Raw genomic sequence first — 19,475 nt, forward strand, 5'->3', positions numbered from 1 at the left:
TTTAAAACACAGAATTGATGTTTACAAAATTTATTGCATATTGTACGTAAAAGTAGCGTATGAACAGTAGTCTCTCGCGTAAATATACCTAAATTTTACGTAAAAGTTACGTATAGTATAACGTAAAAATATACGTAAATATTTAGTAATTGCCACTGGACACTTTTTATGATATTTTTACGTTCAACTTGAACGTTTTTTATACGAAAGGCCATTCGTAAATTGCACGTATTTTTCTCGTGCAATTTACGAATGCATGCTGCCTGGGTCTCTATCAAGTGCTCTTTCTCTTAAAAGCCACTGAAAGTTAAATGTTGAACAAAAAAGAAATGTAAATAAAATTTAATGAGTACTCGTAAAGAAAGTTAGTGGAGCCAAATTGTCTTCTGTTAAGGCTGTTCAAAATGTGCTTTTTCTTAGTTGTTTTAAGCATACTTTATTATTTTTTTCCCTTAATATGAACTATTTTGGCATATTGTGAAGTTTTATGAACCAATTTGAGAACATCTATTTAAAATTGATTCCATAAGTAAAAAATTCATTTTGAAATCATATCAGACATGTTTTATTATTTTCGAAGTAAAATTCTGCAGATTAACTTTCAACTTTGCTTTGAAAAGCACTCTGAAAGTTTCTTTTGGACTTCTTTCCGTGCTCTTGGCAAATGCATGACAGAATTATTTTCTGAAAAAGCTGATGTCTTTTGCTTATAATAATGACTGATGCAACTGTAACCGTGTCGCTCTAAAGAGCACATGTTTCCCAGTAGTTCTTTTAAAGAGTCCTGTTTTTTCTTTTATTGGGTCAATCTCCGCTAAAACCACGTATGAATGAAATTCTAGCAGTGGACAAATTAAATGGCTTTTTGAGATATTCTTGATCTTAATTAGGATGAAAGTCAGTTATTCCCATTTCTAGATCAGTAGAATTGTTATTTAACATATTTGCAATCTTTTACCATTTTTCTTAAATACTAGTATTATGTAATGGATTTGAAGTGAATAAAGTAGTTGGCCTAATTTTAAATACACTCAAAATATCTAATTTAGAAACTAACTTAAGTTCGATGAGATTTTCCAAATATTTATTTCAGTTTTCTTATATTTCACGCTTTAGTTCTCGAGATTTTCAAAGTGGCAAAACGTACATTACGTTATAGTAAAAATGTATATTCCTTATATTTGTGTAATCCTTTCACAAAATTAATTTGATTTAAAATGAATTTATAATACCCTTTAATTCAAAGACTTTAGTCTAGTTCTCTCCTCCCCCTCAAGTTTAAGATTTAGTTATTATGTCTGTAAAATGGCTAAATCATAGAACCAGGTATGTTCAATAATTTCTTCATAAGTTTCGTTTCTGAATTTTTAAAATTCTATGAAACTTTTGTAACAGAAGCTGGGATAGAACCTACGCAGCCAGACAGAATGTACCTTCTCTGGGTGAAAATTTCTATCATTTCATTGAAAGTGACCTTATAATAAATATTTCAGAATAAACCCTCTTTCTGTAACACTAATAAATGTATATAGAGTTTTTTTAATGTTTTTATAATGCATGTTTGGTTCTTACAATATTTTGAGCTATTATATTACTAATTCTGTATGTGAATTAATACAGTTTAATGTAGAATGCCTGCTTCAATGCTAAAAGTAAAGTATTTGAATTATGTTTTACCTTTCGTCTGTTTTCAGACGTAGGTTCTATTCTACAATTTACGGAATTTCTCTTTATTGGATATCTCACATAGCTGAGAAAATTTCATTCCTATGTTTAGGTTTTATAGTACAATATGTTGAGCATTCCTATATTAGTATATGGCTTTGATTCCTTCGAAAGAAAAGAATATCTTAGTTTTCTTTAATTTTTGGTCAAAATTTTAGTATGTAGGTAATTACAATTGCTCTCCCACGAAATTGCATCTAAATTTTTTGCATCATTTCAAAATGCTGTATCATTCAATGGCATTTGATGTGTTTTAGTTTGATGTATTGAAGCTGGGCTCGAACCCGGGCAGCTAGACAATATGTTCTTTCCCTGAGTGAAATATTGCTATAATTTCATTAAAGTGACGTGGTAATATTTCAGGATATTTTCTTGTACATTGGACTAAGTGTTCCTCTCTCATGGATGAGAGTAAGTAAAGATATTAAAATTAGAAACGGTTCTTACATTAAAATTCTGAATGAAGTATTTCTGTTATGGTTTATGACTTTTGTTTCCAAGATGTTCCTTGAAATCTGTTTTTAGAATGGTGTTTTTGAGCCCTTTCTAAAAATAAATCTATAAAAGTATATATGTATAGCGCTTTTAATGTTATATATCGCTTTTAATATTGCGAGTTTGTTTCTTACTCTTTTTCGATCTGTTATGTCACTAATTCTGTGTGTGAATTAAGAATATATAACACCTGCTTCAAAGCTAACAGTAAAGTTTATTTTGTTTATTTGTCATTTAAAATTACCTGCTTATTGTCTTTTGATGCCATCTTTCTACCAGCGCTGAAATTATTTAGTCTTCTCGAAGATCATTATCCCTTTTATTCTGTGTGTCCGTAATAACTGTCTAATTTTTTTTTCTTTCATTGTTCATGTTGTACCCATACATTAAAACCCCCCTTCGCTTACTGTACTTCTGTCGTATTAGGAAAATCATTTGCTTTTCTATCGACTACAGTCATGATTTTAGTAACAATGTAGCAGATTGCTAGAATTTAAAACAAAGAAGGCTACTTTTGAAGTTTTATATATTAAGAAACAATATTAGATATTTCTCTTTGTGTATAATTATTCTTTAATTTCAAAGTAGTTAAAATCTAATGATTCCTTTTTCCCCCCTTGGCCTCTTCTAGTGTAATTTGTCATCATTTTTGTGCACTCTTGGATTGCAGAACATGATATCATGAAAGAAAAAGAACGAAGATGAAAAGAACGGAGAAATAATGCAGAACAAAAAGACATCTGTGGCTGGTAATTTTTGTTTTATATTAACTTTATTTCCACTAGAAATGCTTGAATGTTATAATTTGTACGTCCCGTTTCACAATTTGCTTTATATTGGAGTTTTACTAGTTATAAATTTTACATGAACGCTTCACATTACGTTTTAATGTTTAGGGTAGCATTTATGCATTAATTCTGTAGGTTTTGAATTCCATATTCAAGTGTCTGAATTGGTGCTTTCTTCATATTGTATTGTAATATTCGAAGTGAAGTGGAACTGTTAATCACACTATAAATATCAGAAGTCTGAGATTTCTTAGAATTCTGTTGCTTCGTAGTGGTTTCAAATTTACTGCTGTAGTGTAATTTTTTGCCAATTGGCCTCTATTCACATTATGAGAGGCTAAACATTTTCCTTTCCGTGTGGCCTAATATTTTCCCTGTCCAATGGGGTCTTCTCTTCTCAACAGGTCAGTGTAATTGCACTGCTTGTGTATAAATAAATTTTGTTTCAGTTTTTTCCTAATTTCGAGTCTCTCTATCAATTGCTGTTTCTCCTAAAAGCCATTGAAAGTTAAATGTTGAACAAAAAAGAAATGTGAATAAAATTTAATTAGTACTCGTAAAGAAAGTTAGTGGAAGAAAATTGTCTTCCGTTAAGGCTGCTCAAAATGTGCTTTTTCTTAGTTGTTTTAAGCATACTTTATTATATTTCCCCCTTAATCTGAACTATTTTGTTATATTGTGAAGTTTTATGAACCAATTTGCGAAGATCTATTTAAAATTGATTCCATAAGTAAAAAATTCATTTTGAAATCATATCAGAGATGTTTTATTATTTTCGAAGTAAAATTCTGCAGATTAACTTTCAACTTTGTTTACAAAAGCACTCTGAAAGTTTCTTTTGGATTTCTTTCCATTCTCTTGGCAAATGCATGACAGAATTATTTTTTGAAAAAGCTGATGTCTTTTGCTTATAATAATGACTGATGCAACTGTAACCGTGTCGCTCTAAAGAGCACATGTTTCCCAGTAGTTCTTTTAAAGTGTCCTGTTTTTTCTTTTATTGGGTCAATCTCCGCTAAAAGATCAGATGTTGCTCTTGTGTTATTTAACAATTCCTTCATCTTATCTTCAGTTAAGAGCTCTTCTTCGTAATGAGCGCTTTTATTGTCAAGGGGTTTTATAAGCACCCAATTCTTCTTTTGTAATTTTCTGATTCATTGTTTGACTTCTCTGTCTTTCATATGTGAAAATTCTTCGGCATCCTTTGCTTTTGAGATTTTAAGATTTTTTAAACTTCATTTTCAGTCGATGGAAATTGTTTAAAGTAGGAGATAAATTCTTTCCGGTGTTGATGGATAAATGTTGAACCACGTATGAATGAAATTCTAGCAGTGGACAAATTAAATGGCTTTTTGAGATATTCTTGATCTTAATTAGGATGAAAATCAGTTATTCCCATTTCTAGATCAGTAGAATTGTTATTTAACATATTTGCAATCTTTTACCATTTTTCTTAAATACTAGTATTATGTAATGGATTTGAAGTGAATAAAGTAGTTGGCCTAATTTTAAATACACTCAAAATATCTAATTTAGAAACTAACTTAAGTTCGATGAGATTTTCCAAATATTTATTTCAGTTTTCTTATATTTCACGCTTTAGTTCTCGAGATTTTCAAAGTGGCAAAACGTACATTACGTTATAGTAAAAATGTATATTCCTTATATTTGTGTAATCCTTTCACAAAATTAATTTGATTTAAAATGAATTTATAATACCCTTTAATTCAAAGACTTTAGTCTAGTTCTCTCCTCCCCCTCAAGTTTAAGATTTAGTTATTATGTCTGTAAAATGGTTAAATCATAGAACCAGGTATGTTCAATAATTTCTTCATAAGTTTCGTTTCTGAATTTTTAAAATTCTATGAAACTTTTGTAAGAGAAGCTGGGATAGAACCTACGCAGCCAGACAGAATGTACCTTCTCTGGGTGAAAATTTCTATCATTTCATTGAAAGTGACCTTATAATAAATATTTCAGAATAAACCCTCTTTCTGTAACACTAATAAATGTATATAGAGTTTTTTTAATGTTTTTATAATGCATGTTTGGTTCTTACAATATTTTGAGCTATTATATTACTAATTCTGTATGTGAATTAATACAGTTTAATGTAGAATGCCTGCTTCAACGCTAAAAGTAAAGTATTTGAATTATGTTTTACCTTTCGTCTGTTTTCAGACGTAGGTTCTATTCTACAATTTACGGAATTTCTCTTTATTGGATATCTCACATAGCTGAGAAAATTTCATTCCTATGTTTAGGTTTTATAGTACAATATGTTGAGCATCCCTATATTAGTATATGGCTTTGATTCCTTCGAAAGAAAAAGAATATCTTAGTTTTCTTTAATTTTTGGTCAAAATTTTAGTATGTAGGTAATTACAATTGCTCTCCCACGAAATTGCATCTAAATTTTTTGCATCATTTCAAAATGCTGTATCATTCAATGGCATCTGATGTGTTTTAGCTTGATGTATTCAAGCTGGGCTCGAACCCGGGCAGCTAACAATATGTTCTTTCCCTGAGTGAAATATTGCTATAATTTCATTAAAGTGACGTGGTAATATTTCAGGATATTTTCTTGTACATTTGACTAAGCGTTCCTCTCTCATGAATGAGAGTACCTAAGTAAAGAACTTAAATTAGAAATGGTTCTTACGTTAAAATTCTGAATGAAGTATTTCTTTTATGGTTTATGACTTTTGTTTCCAAGATGTTCTTCGAAATCTGTTTTTAGAATGGTGTTTTTGAGCCCTTTCTAAAAATAAATCTAGAAAAGTATATATGTATAGCACTTTTAATGTTAATATATTGCGAGTTTGTTTCTTACTCTTTTTCGATCTGTTATGTCACTAATTCTGTGTGTGAATTAAGATAGTTTAATATATAACACCTGCTTCAAAGCTAACAGTAAAGTTTATTTTGTTTATTTGTGATTTAAAATTACCTGCCTATTGTCTTTTGGGCCATCTTTCTACCAGCGCTGAAATTATTTACTCTTCTCAAAGATCATTATCCCTTTTATTCTGTGTATCGGTAATAACTGTCTAATTTTTTTTTCTTTCATTGTTCATGTTGTACCCATACAATAAAAACCCCCTTCGCTTACTGTACTTCTGTCATATTAGGAAAATCATTTGCTTTTCTATCGACTGCAGTCATGATTTTAGTAACAATGTAGCACATTGCTAGAATTTAAAACAAAGAAGGCTACTTTTGAAGTTTTATATATTAAGAAACAATATTAGATAGTTCTCTTTGTGTATAATTATTCTTTAATTTCAAAGTAGTTAAAATCTAATGATTCCTTTTTCCCCCCTTGGCCTCTTCTAGTGTAATTTGTCATCATTTTTGTGCACTCTTGGATTGCAGAACATGATATCATGAAAGAAAAAGAACGAAGATGAAAAGAAAGGAGAAATAATGCAGAACAAAAAGACATCTGTGGCTGGTAATTTTTGTTTTATATTAACTTTATTTCCACTAGAAATGCTTGAATGTTATAATTTGTACGTCCCATTTCACAATTTGCTTTATATTGGAGTTTTACTAGTTATAAATTTTACATGAACGCTTCACATTACGTTTTAATGTTTAGGGTAGCATTTATGCATTAATTTTGTAGGTTTTGAATTCCATATTCAAGTGTCTGATTTGGTGCTTTCTTTATATTGTATTGTAATATTGGAAGTGAGGTGGTACTGATAATCACACTTTAAATATCAGAAGTCTGAGATTTCTTAGAGTTCTGTTGCTTAGTAGTGGTTTCAAAATGACTGCTGTTGTGTAATTTTTTCCCATGTGGCCTCCTTTCGCATTACGAGGAGGAGGCTAAACATTTTTCTCTCTGTGTGGCCTAATAGTTTCCCTGTCCAACGGGTCTTCTCTTCATAACAGGTCAGTGTAATTGCACTGCTTGTGTATAAACGAATTTTGTTTCAGTTTTTTCCGAATGTAGAGTCTCCCCAAGCAGCACGTCTCCAAAAATATACGTATAATTTTGGTGAAATAAGGGTATGGTATTTTTTGCACGTTACTTTTACGAAATTTATACGAATGAAAAAGGCTGAAGTTACTGTTAACTCTTGATCGTTATTTTCCACACGTTATTTTTACGAAAATTATACGAATCCGAATGTACTGATAAAACTACCACCATGATGGTATATTTTATTCGTCACTTTTACGCATATTATACGAATCCGAATGTTCTGAAAGAAACTTTTGCCTTTATGGTATATTTCATTCGTCACTTTTACGGATATTATACGAAGTCTAAAAAGATTGAAAATGAAGTTTATTAATTCAAAATATTTAGTGTATTTCTGGCATTTCACTTTGTTTTCCTTGTCCACGAACATGAAAAAAGGGGCATTCATATATGAGGCTAAAATTTTTCTATAAATTTTAACATGTGAGCTAAATCTTTACGTGCATTTTTGCAAAAAATTAAATTTTCTTAATTTAAACATCTTCAAAATAACTTATTTATTTTCTTATATCAAATTTGTTATTTTTATTCATATCAACACTTATATTAATTTACACAATTTAATTTCATTTATGAAAATCCTATTACCCATTTAACTGGAATAAGCTGTATATTAAATTTGTGTACTTACTGAGTTTGGTACAATACTCTCCTTATTTTATTTAGCAAATGTGGGCAATTGAATTGGAATAAGACTAGCAAATCTTTCATGTCGAGGAATATAATAATAAATACAGCAGAAGATGCTCGAAAACGTTTAACTTCTTGAACAATAGTTTAATGTAGACCAAAGGAACATTAATTATAATCAAAGATATACTAATATTTTTATTTAATAATAATAATAATAACTCTACGAAATTGCAAGCTGAATCCTGATATTTTACATATATTTCAGTTCCTTTAATCTTTGTTATAAAAATCATATGAGGCTAATTTTTTTAAATTTTGTTTAATGTACGGAAAAAATGATATAGCGATTTTAATAATTTTTATATGAGGAAAAAATTAATAAATAATGTAAATAAATAATTATATTATATTTTATATTTTTCCTGAAACAGTTAAAGACATTCTTAATATGGAGATCTACAGAATAAGTACAAGGGTCCAGTTAAATGAACTCAAAATTTGCACAGTTAATTTTACGCTATAAAAATTAACCGGATTTACGATTATACGCTGAGCATGCGCATATACAGACATTTCTATTTTTCGTAGAAAAATTTAATTATTACCTTAATACAGAGATGCTGTGAATATAAATTTATATAATGCAAAAGTAAGTTTATTTCATATGCTAATTTAGAGGCTTTCTTAATATGTTTAATTATAAAGAAAAAAAAAGCGTTGCAATTCTTGTTCACTGACCAATGGCAAAGCAGACACTTTCTACTTCCGGTTGTGGCGGGATATTTGTGAAGTCAGCAATGGAGGTCGAAAAGAATGGTAAAGTCGCAAAGAATACTGTTTGTTCGTGGATTGGCGTTTGTGACAGAATCCATCGAAGTTACTAATTATTTGAAGAAAGTAAGTGAATATTTTATATTTTCAGTGTTTAATACTCGTACTTTTTTCACCTATATAAAATTTTATAAATAGCGTCTGTGTAGGAAATGTGATTTTCCATGTGTTGTTTGTTCTTTTGTGTACGTGCCTGATGATTAATTTTCAGGATTTGGTACTGTTAAATTTTGCACTAGTCTGTTTCTTACTGTTTGTGTCACTCCTTTTTGTATGTGTCTCACCTTTTTATAGCTATATTATTTTTACTCAAACGTTTTAATATTTATCTTAAAGCATACTGTAATTAAGCAGGAAATAGCTTTTAATGGAAAAAGAAAGGCAATATTAACATGACTAATTGTTCAGAAATCTGTTATGAAAATGTTATCTACCTTATGCCAAAAAATAAAGCATGTAACTTTCATTTATTTATGAAATTCAAAATTTTTTATTTGCTTAGTGTTTTCCCTAAAAATAATTTAATTTCTTATTTTTGAATTTAGTTTTATAAATTTGCTTTAATATATAATCTTTAACTCAAAGATATTGTGCTATTAAAAAAGGAAACTTTATGCCATAGAAACACAGGTACTTAGTTCCAAATCTGTGTTCATTTTTTTATATATATACTGAATTTTTATGCACTAGTAATTACTGAAATATATCCTTTCATGAATAATAAGTAAGTCCTAAGTCCTTTCATGAATGCATTTCTTTTTTGTTTGTTTGATTTTGTTGTTTTAAAAGATCTGCCATAGTTAAAGAAAGAAAATAAAGTAAGAATGCTTTACTTTCAGTTTTGAATAAATTTATTACTATTTACTGCAGCTTCAAGTTTCTCTAAACATAATTTTCGAAGTCAAAACTTGATAGTTATGTTGATTATTAGACTTGCATGAAAAAATTTATTGAAAAATTAGTATTTGATCTAAAGTACCTTAAATTATTTGAATTATATTTTACTAAATCATGTATTTTGATACAACTAGATAGTTAAAAAAAATTTAAATTGTAAATGTGCAGAAATGCTTATATAAAACCAAGAAATTGTTTATATTTTTGTTGCTTTTTCCCTTGTAAATTAATTATATATATATATTACAGTCTGGGGAGTCAGCGGGGATGTTTCCATAACCGGCACTTGGCGAAATTGCAGATTTGGATTTTATATTTCATAGTTATTGAAATCGTAATGGTATGTTTGTTTAAATTAGTACTGTTTATGAATGTGATAAAAATAAATTCTGATAAGATAAGAAATGATTTATTTTCTATTAATTATGAACTGTAAATAATGTAACCAATTTTCTTCATAGTATATTTACTAAACATTTTATATATATATATATATATATAAAAGGGAGGTAGTCTTATTTATACAATTCTTGCAGAGATACCAAGAAATAAAACATTTCAGGAATTTTCACTCAGTATATCTTGATGTGTAAAATCGTGTTGTTCAATGCCATATTACTTTTTCACAGGAAAGTAATTTTATTGATCTAACATCTGCATAAATCAAACTTTTTTAAGAATGATTACAGTTTCTAAGCTAACTTAAAATTTTCAGATTTAGAAAATGTATGTTTAATGTAGCATTAGTTTTCCATGGAATAGAAAAGGTTTTCAAAATGTTCAGTTGTTAGAGGGAAATAATATAAATGAGATTGTCCTGATACAGTTTCAGCTGGAAATGAAACTGAATTTTCGGATAGTGAAGATTTCATTTAAGAATTCTGATAAAACTGATTAATGTAATTCCTCTGCATTTAAAAATTCTAATAAAACTGATTAATGTAAATCCTCTGCATTTAAGAATTCTAATGAAACTAAATAATGTAAATCCTATGATTCATGTAGGTGTTCTGTTATCAGGAGATTCAGAAATGTGTGTTTATATGCATGCATTTTTAAATGTAGGTGCTGCTCGTGTGTGCATGTGTATATTCTTTATGTATGTATGTGTATATGCGCATACATGCATATACACATGCTTACATATCTACAGTGGAACCCCGAGATACGAGTTTAATTCGTTCCAGCATTCAACTGGTATAGCGAATTTCTCGTATCTAGAAACAAGCTTTCCCATTGAAAATAATGGAAATTCAGTTAACCCGTTCCACACCCCAAAAAATATCAACATTTTAATATCAAGTCAATTTTTCCTAATAAATAACACTGGTAAATAATATAACAATAGTTTAACTTTGTTAGCAACATTTTAACTCATTCTCATTAATCCACACCAACAACAGCTTCTCAACATCTAAGAGTACTTTTATGGTGCTTGGAAGTAACGATAATTCCTTTGGCTACATCAGGTTTCTTAATTTCTTCCTGCTTCTTCAGAATAGTATAGATTTTCGATATTGAAAGGCCGCAAGTCTTCGCCAATTCGGTCACCATGCTTATGTTTATCTACGATTTCTTTCTTGATATCGACGGCCATGGCCTCCTTATTTTTCTTTGCAGCACTATCTGAGGCAACAATCTTCTTGCGAGGCATCTTGAAATAATTATTTTCACGTTAAATGTCAAAACAATTAACTTGCAAGTGCACAAACACGTATATAAAAGAACACTGAGTGATCTGACGAGGGGATTCCCCGAGTTGAGCCGGATAGGGAAATGGCGCCACCCATACCAACAGCCTGGCTCGTTGCTCGTTACTCGAATTAATCTCGTATTTTGCTCATACTTTCCTCGTATCTTGAGGTTTCATTGTACATTTCTGAATCCCGTCCTAATAACGGAGGAGTACCTTTGCCAGTATTGCAACAGAGCTAGAATGAATTATTGTGTTAAATATGTGGAAATTGCATGCTTAAAGTACTGTTATTTTCTAAAAATATTATGTATGTCTATTTTTTACAAGAAGAAAAAATAGCTAAAAGCTGTTAATTTACTCGGATTTATTAGTCCAAAGGGGCTTTGTCCCTAAAGAACTATTGCTTTTGTTTTGCATTGGTTCACTATAAATATCTGTTTCACTTTTCAAACTGTTCCTACCAAATGTTAGAGTCCCTAGTGTGGGATTAATACTCTCTATCTTAGTGCCCTCTGTAACCTATGTTAGGGTTAACCTGTATAACTTACAAGGATTGCCAGTTTAGGCGAGATATCTAGGTAGTCATCATAATACGTACCTTATTTTTTATTATTTTTAAATTAAATTGAAAGTAATAAACTAGTTTTCAAGAATGGAGTTAAACTAGATTTGCATTCAACTCTGGTTTATTGTATTAATGATGTTTTGCTGTAACAAATATGAATTTTTTGTTTAAGTATAATAATTTAAAATGTTTTTTCTAAAGAATGAAGTACTGCCACTAAGGTAAAGGTGCTAACTTGCAAGGTAATTTTCTATTCTACATTAACTCAATCTTTATGTCCTGTTACAGATATATTGGCAGAAATAATGAAAACCTGACATTCAAAAAGAAAAATAATAATGTTGAATGTAGTATATTAGATGGTTAAATGAGGTTTGGCAACTCATTAATAATCTTACACATATTGAGTACGAATAACTTTGACAATTACCGGTATTTTCAATAGTATAAAATTAGGCAAGAAAGCAGTTTTAGCTTAGCACCGGTTTTAAATACAACTCTCTTACCAATATTGGTTTGACGAAGGTAAAATATAATTGAATTTAATAAGTTGGAAATACTGTCTGTCTTTCCATGAGTTAAAAAATAATTTCAAATAAAATTTCTTTTTTTCAGTTTTTTATGTTATTTGTTTAATGTTATTGTAATCTGATTTATCATATTTAGTCACATATTCCATCCCTCTTTGCACTATAGTATATAATTCAAAGGACTTATCAGTTTCAGCAATATTTTTTTTACCAGTATACATTTTTACCGTAACTCTGTTTCTAAATCATATCCTGAAAAATTAAGGAGTAAAGTACACAAAGAAGGAAAATATGCAAGTAAATAATGGCATTTAGTGTTGTTTATGTGTCTAATATTTGTACTAGATTGTAAAAGTTATATAATTCTATTAGCCTTTTTAAATTATTCTTTTTGAAATTCAGGTGCTTCTTTGCACCCAAATGGTTAAAGCCCTAGTGTGACTTTGGTACTTTGATCTAACTTCTATTCCTAATAAATAATCCAGCTGCATACAGTTTACTCAATTTCTGCTATGTGTAAGGTAAACAATATTAGCTTTTTTTAAATATATCTTTTACAACTATTATCAGGTAGATTTCTTTCATATTTTGCCTTAATTGAGTCATCCTGCTAATTAAGAATTTATTAAAGTTAATATGTTAAGTTTTTGTGTGTATAATTCATTTTAAGTATGTGCAAGCAAATGCATACATTAACAGTTACGTAAAATTATGCTTTGGGTATCAAATTCAGAAAATTTGGGGCTGTTTTTACAAGATTTATTAATGATTTATACTATATTAATATTGGTAAAAAAATTCCGTGGCTTTTATATGAGAGTATATATTTTAAAATAGCTGCATGATATGGTAGAGGTAAAAAGCTTCATGTGGATCATAAATTAATATTATGTGGAAATTTTTCATTTATTTAATAAAGAAAATATTCATGCCACAATTAAAATTTTTTCACTGGATTATTTGCATACAAAGTTTGCAGCAAATATTTCCTGCAACAGAAGTGACAATTTTTATTTTGCCAAGACAGGAAATTTAGTTAGTGAAAGCAGTAACCCTATTTTGAGATGTTAAACAGGAAGGCAAATTTTTGAATTTAAATTGATTTTTGAAGGAAGACTTATTTAGTCTTGCTATCATTCTACGTGGCTCTTAACTTTTTTATGGTATTTATAATTTTATTGTTATTCAGCATTCTGTTTGCTTAGAATGCACATGAATGTAGACTTGAAATATTTTATATTGCAAACTGAGATGCCATTGTTATCATAATTAAAGATTTTTGCTCTGATTTTGGAGGAATTTACTGATAATACTTTTGATTGTGTATTGGTTTCTGGTTTATTGAAATGTGTAAAATAGCCTGTTAATGCATATACGTATGTTAATGACATGTATATGTTTATGAAGTATTCTGTTATATGTATATAGTGTTGTGATTAGTTTTCTGCTTACTCTTTATTTAAGAAAAAGTTATCTGTAAGAAAGTGAATATTCTTTACTATATGTAGGAGTAAAATTGAAAAGGCTAATGCAGTATAATTAATACAAAATTAAGTTTTTTCTCATGTACTTAAATACAAACATAGCCATTAAAGACTTTCTCAACCTTGCAGTTCTAAACAAATCTTAAGTATTTTTCACTTGAAATTATAGGCATTGTGTAAGGTATATAATTGAAGCTTACTGTGTGATAGTGTGAAATTAAATTTTTAATTACTGAAATGTAAATTTTTAAATATGAAATACTCAGTGCATTTTATATGCATCTTTTAATACTTCAACTATATTTAAAAACTGAAAACCTCTGAAGTGTGAAATTATTACAAATTTTTCTTTTTCTTGTTTAGGAGCTGTTCTCAAAACATTGGGTGACAAAGAATTCACTTTTACAAAAATCGAGCAGGATATTAAAGACAGCGAACTATAGAACAAATATGGCGAAGCTGCATGAAGTCTATGTTGAATTTTATTATTGAAAAAAATATGCTCTTCAGATTTAATGTTAGTTTTTATTGTTTAACAGTAATTGCAGTTTTTGAATACCTGTAAAATAAACCTAATTCTTAAATTAATTTCATGTGTATTTCTTTTGCAAGTATTACAGTTCATAATACTTCAAACAACTTGAAATTTTATACTTGTTAATTTATGTGGGATATGTTCATAATAATTCTATAATTTAAATAACTCATTGTCATCATATGAGCATAATCTAAAATGCACAGCATTTGACAACAAATTAATAAAAAATTAGCCAACTTCTAATTGCTTTCTTTTGTCCAGTTGCCTCTTTTTAAATCATTTAATACCATAAAACTATTTGATGAAAAAAATAATTGATAGGTCCACATCAACATGCACATTTATAATGATGTTATAGAAAAAGTCACATGAGATAAATATTAAAAAATTCAATATTCCTAAACAAATTAACTTTTTGAAATTTTATCTGGTATATAAGATAAAATAAAGAACATATTTAGGTAATTTTGAATTTGCATAATTTTATGAACTTATTTATGAAATTAACAGTTACCTTGTAAAAGGGAACTTTTTAAAAATACCTCAATAAAGCATTTCTTTTGTAGAGGTGAACTTTTAGTACTGATCTAATATATTTATAAGATTTTAAACTGAAAAAGACAACAATAATAGATTACAATACATTGCAAGATTGACTGATAAATGTAAAATTTTTACATATCATAATTATGTGTGTAATTAAAACAGAAGCTACTCGATTAACTTGCATGCTAATTAATATTTTCTTTAACATGTTTGGGATAAACTGAATTTTAATAAATAAATATGTATATATTTGTGTATTATCTGAAGATATGAATGAAATATTTGTGACATTAAACATTCATCTTCAAGGAAAATAACAAAGTCAACTTGGTAAACTATTGGAAAAGGTAAGTTTTATACAATTTCCTGGTCTATATTTAACAATTTTAAAATTTAGCACACTCATTCAAATAATCTAAACGTATGATGTTTTCTTTTGTGCTACATTCGTTTACTGAATTTGTTAATTAACTATATTGTACTTTAGATAGAAATTAATGTAGATATTCCTTGTATTTTACGGTATAAAAACTTATATATTTGATAATAATTGACCTAAATCTTCCCTATGTTTTCTTTGCATATACGAATGACTTTGGTAAAAATTTAGTCCGATGTCTTCTCCTCTTTACTGTGTAAAGTGCACATTTTTGGTAAAAAATTTGCATAAATCTCCAATTACCTATTTACTGCATTTTTTGTAAAATGTGCTTATTTTAATCTCTTATTTTTTATATAAATCTATGCAAAAATGTTCTGCATATTATGATTAAAAGATAAAATTAATTTAATATCAAATTTTTACATATCCACCTTTTAGGTATGTACAGCAATATGGAATATATATAACTGGAAAATTTAAATGCAAAAAAATTAATTTCTATTCAAAAATTACATAACACTAAAAGGCTGAAAATCACTTTTAATATTTCATTTAAAAGTGACTACAATATATGCAATAAATTTTGTAAACCTGAGTTCTATGTTTTAAATCAATTAATGCTATCGTTCATTTACATGGCATAAGAAAATGTCCTTCGAAAAGCAAATAATTTATTTAAAGTGTTATTTAGTAAACAACTGTTTGCTACAGTTGTTTACTAAATTTAAATTTATGAAATGAATTTAGTAAACAAAAATGCAAATGAACGATAGCATTGATTTAAAACACAGAATTGATGTTTACAAAATTTATTGCATATTGTACGTAAAAGTAGCGTATGAACAGTAGTCTCTCGCGTAAATATACCTAAATTTTACGTAAAAGTTACGTATAGTATAACGTAAAAATATACGTAAATATTTAGTAATTGCCACTGGACACTTTTTATGATATTTTTACGTTCAACTTGAACGTTTTTTATACGAAAGGCCATTCGTAAATTGCACGTATTTTTCTCGTGCAATTTACGAATGCATGCTGCCTGGGTCTCTATCAAGTGCTCTTTCTCTTAAAAGCCACTGAAAGTTAAATGTTGAACAAAAAAGAAATGTAAATAAAATTTAATAAGTACTCGTAAAGAAAGTTAGTGGAGCCAAATTGTCTTCTGTTAAGGCTGTTCAAAATGTGCTTTTTCTTAGTTGTTTTAAGCATACTTTATTATTTTTTCCCTTAATATGAACTATTTTGGCATATTGTGAAGTTTTATGAACCAATTTGAGAACATCTATTTAAAATTGATTCCATAAGTAAAAAATTCATTTTGAAATCATATCAGACATGTTTTATTATTTTCGAAGTAAAATTCTGCAGATTAACTTTCAACTTTGCTTTGAAAAGCACTCTGAAAGTTTCTTTTGGACTTCTTTCCGTGCTCTTGGCAAATGCATGACAGAATTATTTTCTGAAAAAGCTGATGTCTTTTGCTTATAATAATGACTGATGCAACTGTAACCGTGTCGCTCTAAAGAGCACATGTTTCCCAGTAGTTCTTTTAAAGAGTCCTGTTTTTTCTTTTATTGGGTCAATCTCCGCTAAAACCACGTATGAATGAAATTCTAGCAGTGGACAAATTAAATGGCTTTTTGAGATATTCTTGATCTTAATTAGGATGAAAGTCAGTTATTCCCATTTCTAGATCAGTAGAATTGTTATTTAACATATTTGCAATCTTTTACCATTTTTCTTAAATACTAATATTATGTAATGGATTTGAAGTGAATAAAGTAGTTGGCCTAATTTTAAATACACTCAAAATATCTAATTTAGAAACTAACTTAAGTTCGATGAGATTTTCCAAATATTTATTTCAGTTTTCTTATATTTCACGCTTTAGTTCTCGAGATTTTCAAAGTGGCAAAACGTACATTACGTTATAGTAAAAATGTATATTCCTTATATTTGTGTAATCCTTTCACAAAATTAATTTGATTTAAAATGAATTTATAATACCCTTTAATTCAAAGACTTTAGTCTAGTTCTCTCCTCCCCCTCAAGTTTAAGATTTAGTTATTATGTCTGTAAAATAGCTAAATCATAGAACCAGGTATGTTCAATAATTTCTTCATAAGTTTCGTTTCTGAATTTTTAAAATTCTATGAAACTTTTGTAACAGAAGCTGGGATAGAACCTACGCAGCCAGACAGAATGTACCTTCTCTGGGTGAAAATTTCTATCATTTCATTGAAAGTGACCTTATAATAAATATTTCAGAATAAACCCTCTTTCTGTAACACTAATAAATGTATATAGAGTTTTTTTAATGTTTTTATAATGCATGTTTGGTTCTTACAATATTTTGAGCTATTATATTACTAATTCTGTATGTGAATTAATACAGTTTAATGTAGAATGCCTGCTTCAATGCTAAAAGTAAAGTATTTGAATTATGTTTTACCTTTCGTCTGTTTTCAGACGTAGGTTCTATTCTACAATTTACGGAATTTCTCTTTATTGGATATCTCACATAGCTGAGAAAATTTCATTCCTATGTTTAGGTTTTATAGTACAATATGTTGAGCATTCCTATATTAGTATATGGCTTTGATTCCTTCGAAAGAAAAGAATATCTTAGTTTTCTTTAATTTTTGGTCAAAATTTTAGTATGTAGGTAATTACAATTGCTCTCCCACGAAATTGCATCTAAATTTTTTGCATCATTTCAAAATGCTGTATCATTCAATGGCATTTGATGTGTTTTAGTTTGATGTATTGAAGCTGGGCTCGAACCCGGGCAGCTAGACAATATGTTCTTTCCCTGAGTGAAATATTGCTATAATTTCATTAAAGTGACGTGGTAATATTTCAGGATATTTTCTTGTACATTGGACTAAGTGTTCCTCTCTCATGGATGAGAGTAAGTAAAGATATTAAAATTAGAAACGGTTCTTACATTAAAATTCTGAATGAAGTATTTCTGTTATGGTTTATGACTTTTGTTTCCAAGATGTTCCTTGAAATCTGTTTTTAGAATGGTGTTTTTGAGCCCTTTCTAAAAATAAATCTATAAAAGTATATATGTATAGCGCTTTTAATGTTATATATCGCTTTTAATATTGCGAGTTTGTTTCTTACTCTTTTTCGATCTGTTATGTCACTAATTCTGTGTGTGAATTAAGAATATATAACACCTGCTTCAAAGCTAACAGTAAAGTTTATTTTGTTTATTTGTCATTTAAAATTACCTGCTTATTGTCTTTTGATGCCATCTTTCTACCAGCGCTGAAATTATTTAGTCTTCTCGAAGATCATTATCCCTTTTATTCTGTGTGTCCGTAATAACTGTCTAATTTTTTCTTCTTTCATTGTTCATGTTGTACCCATACATTAAAACCCCCCTTCGCTTACTGTACTTCTGTCGTATTAGGAAAATCATTTGCTTTTCTATCGACTACAGTCATGATTTTAGTAACAATGTAGCAGATTGCTAGAATTTAAAACAAAGAAGGCTACTTTTGAAGTTTTATATATTAAGAAACAATATTAGATATTTCTCTTTGTGTATAATTATTCTTTAATTTCAAAGTAGTTAAAATCTAATGATTCCTTTTTCCCCCCTTGGCCTCTTCTAGTGTAATTTGTCATCATTTTTGTGCACTCTTGGATTGCAGAACATGATATCATGAAAGAAAAAGAACGAAGATGAAAAGAACGGAGAAATAATGCAGAACAAAAAGACATCTGTGGCTGGTAATTTTTGTTTTATATTAACTTTATTTCCACTAGAAATGCTTGAATGTTATAATTTGTACGTCCCGTTTCACAATTTGCTTTATATTGGAGTTTTACTAGTTATAAATTTTACATGAACGCTTCAAATTACGTTTTAATGTTTAGGGTAGCATTTATGCATTAATTCTGTAGGTTTTGAATTCCATATTCAAGTGTCTGAATTGGTGCTTTCTTCATATTGTATTGTAATATTCGAAGTGAAGTGGAACTGTTAATCACACTATAAATATCAGAAGTCTGAGATTTCTTAGAATTCTGTTGCTTCGTAGTGGTTTCAAATTTACTGCTGTAGTGTAATTTTTTGCCAATTGGCCTCTATTCACATTATGAGAGGCTAAACATTTTCCTTTCCGTGTGGCCTAATATATTCCCTGTCCAATGGGGTCTTCTCTTCTCAACAGGTCAGTGTAATTGCACTGCTTGTGTATAAATGAATTTTGTTTCAGTTTTTTCCTAATTTCGAGTCTCTCTATCAATTGCTGTTTCTCCTAAAAGCCATTGAAAGTGAAATGTTGAACAAAAAAGAAATGTGAATAAAATTTAATTAGTACTCGTAAAGAAAGTTAGTGGAAGAAAATTGTC

The 19,475-nt window shown here is 28.7% G+C and overlaps 1 long non-coding RNA gene across 8 annotated transcripts in view; it reads left to right on the plus strand.

The window, feature by feature from the left end:
• Positions 1-19,475, plus strand: part of LOC146993078 (uncharacterized) — a 138,793-nt gene that overhangs the window by 102,746 nt on the left and 16,572 nt on the right. For 6 of the 8 annotated variants that reach the window (XR_015038699.1, XR_015038691.1, XR_015038692.1 and 3 more), the window contains 3 exons: positions 2,852-2,969; positions 6,345-6,462; positions 18,734-18,851. This is a non-coding gene — a long non-coding RNA (uncharacterized LOC146993078). Of the gene's footprint in view, positions 1-2,851; positions 2,970-6,344; positions 6,463-14,001; positions 14,227-18,733; positions 18,852-19,475 lie in introns of those variants that run through there. The other 2 variants (XR_015038693.1, XR_015038696.1) reach the window with 2 other exon arrangements.

This window comes from Stegodyphus dumicola, chromosome X1 (assembly GCF_044657685.1).
Source record: "Stegodyphus dumicola isolate Sdum_Otavi_A_Nest chromosome X1, ASM4465768v1".
Lineage (NCBI taxonomy): Eukaryota > Metazoa > Arthropoda > Arachnida > Araneae > Eresidae > Stegodyphus > Stegodyphus dumicola.